Source organism: Gossypium arboreum, chromosome 11 (genome assembly GCF_025698485.1).
Source record: "Gossypium arboreum isolate Shixiya-1 chromosome 11, ASM2569848v2, whole genome shotgun sequence".
Classification (NCBI taxonomy): Eukaryota; Viridiplantae; Streptophyta; class Magnoliopsida; order Malvales; family Malvaceae; genus Gossypium; species Gossypium arboreum.
The window spans coordinates 116122909-116125225 of NC_069080.1; the positions used below are offsets into that span (position 1 = coordinate 116122909).

At 33.6% G+C, this 2317-nt stretch overlaps 1 long non-coding RNA gene across 1 annotated transcript; it reads left to right on the top strand.

Annotated features, from left to right (window-relative positions):
* The first annotated feature begins 420 nt into the window (after nt 1–420).
* On the top strand, nt 421–1832 carry LOC108470800 (uncharacterized). The gene is made up of 2 exons (XR_001869389.2): nt 421–865; nt 1126–1832. It is a non-coding gene; the product is annotated as an uncharacterized LOC108470800 (long non-coding RNA).
* Nucleotides 1833–2317: the final 485 nt, after the last annotated feature.

Genomic DNA, 2317 nt, shown 5'->3' on the forward strand with positions numbered 1-2317 from the left:
GTGCTTTTAAAAGGTAATGACTAAATTCATAAAAAAAATTATAAAGTTGAGGGCTAAGAAAGTTATTTTACTTTTGACATCGTTAACTTTAACAAAAAAATTAGACAGAGAGACCAAAATTTTAAATAAAAAAAGTATAATGATTTAATATCTCAAAATTAAAGTATAGAAATTAAATTTTAAATTTTAAATTTTATAGGGACTTTTAACTAATATTAATTCTTGTGGAAATACAAATACATTAACAGAAAAGCCATGTGGAAATATAAATATAGAAAAGATAAACAAGTTAGTGATTCAAATTTTAAACCTTAAAAATTCAATTGTGGTAATCTAAATTAACAGTAGAATCAATTTTTTTTGGCTCTACGAACATGATCATGTCATTGGTGAATGGGAGATGCGACATTCAACAACCTTGATACTAGTGATTTTTATTGACCCTAAAACCTACTTTCCCTTTAGTTGTAGTTTTTTTTTTTTTTCAACTAATAATTGACTGGATTTTTTTAAATAAAACAAAATTAAATAACAAACGGTCCAAAAAGAAAGAAAACAAAATAAAAGAAATTGGCCCAAAAACTTAAAATTGCCCAAGGAGAAAACACCCTAAAACTTAGTTCAGAATAATCTAGAATAACACAAAATTCACCGAAAGTTACCCAATCAGAAATCACTGATTCCCATTCTGTCTATCAGCCATCATTTCTCTCTTTAGGATGGTTTCAGTTCTCAAGGAAAGCTTTATCACAAAAAACCTATTCATCTACTTTATTGAGGATTTCCTTCCTTATTTCCTCTTCTCCAGCCGTTCTCAATCCGGTTCTCACACTCTATCGGCATATCCAGGGACGCTTTTAACTAGGTACACCTCCTCCTTCTTTTTCAATGATTCTGTTGCTAGTATATCTGCTAAAACGTTTGCTGATCTCGGACTATATACAAACACTAAATTTCTAGATCTAGCTTTGCTGATATCGGAGTATATACAAACACTAAATTTCTAGATCTAGCTACTATCTGTTGAATATCATGTATGAATACTCCTACCTATGATTTGTCTTGACTTTTTGCCTTGTATTTTTTTATTATTGATAATGAGTCACCTTCGATAACGATCTCCAGCCACTGCATTTTGATTCCTATTTGGACTGCTTTTCGACATGCGAGCGCTTCAGCAGCGAAGGTCGATGCCACCTCTTGATGAATTTCTGAACAAGATAAGAGGACAGTCACTTCATTGGTTCTGGCCACAATCCTCGAAGCCGATTGGAAATGACGCCCATCATATGCTCCATCAAAATTGACTTTTACGAACTCACCAGATGGGTAGCTCCATTTTCTAAACCCCTTTAAAACAATAGGAATTCTTTTTTTAACGCCATTTAATTCGGTAATATAATTATTGAAAAAACTTGTTATTTCCTGACCAGTGCTATTTTTCTTATCATGCATTCTAGCATATAGTGCACAGCAAAAAAGTCGGCATTGAAAAGGGGGCTATTGAACAAAAACCCAAGTAAGCCACTATAAAAAATCCAGATTAGAATCCATTACAATAGTTGGGATTGATAATGCTGTTCAAACTTCCACTGAAATAAGGCATTCGTGAAAGAGGTGATAAATTGTTTCTGCTCCTTCTCTACATCAGGGGTAAGTTGTAATGTCAACTAGCTTCCTGTGCTGCATGTTAACCCATGCAGGAAAATAATTCCATGATATTCTCCAGATTGTAATCTTGATTTTAGTAGGAAGATTTTGGAGCCAAAGTTTTTTTGTAGAAATTCCTGTAGTCGGTTTGTAAAGTATAAGCTCTAGAGTTTTCACCAGAATTTTGCAATAGCTTATAGGCATTACGGACCGAGTACTCTCCCGAAGATTTATCGCCCCATACAAGAAAGTCATCGTGGGGTTCTTTTGCCAATGGGATATGGAGGATCTTTCCAACATCTTCCTCCGAAAACGTATTGACAATCAACTCCTATTTCCATATTCTTTCATTACTATCAATTAACTCAAAAACTTTAGAATCTCGCATATTATAAACAAACAAAGATAAACTAAGATTTTTTGCCTCTGTAATCTAAGCATCGTTATTAACTGAAAATTCATACCCGTAACCATCCACCAACAAAGTCCTTTCGCCAAAACACCCTTCGTCGCCCAGATACTTTTCCATATATAAGAACTTGTATTTCCCAATCACGAATTTAGAAAATCATCATTCGAAAAATACTTTGCTTTCAACATTCACGCAACTAGAGAGTTTGGGTTATTTATAATCCTCCACCCCTGATTCGCTAGTAATGAGATGTTA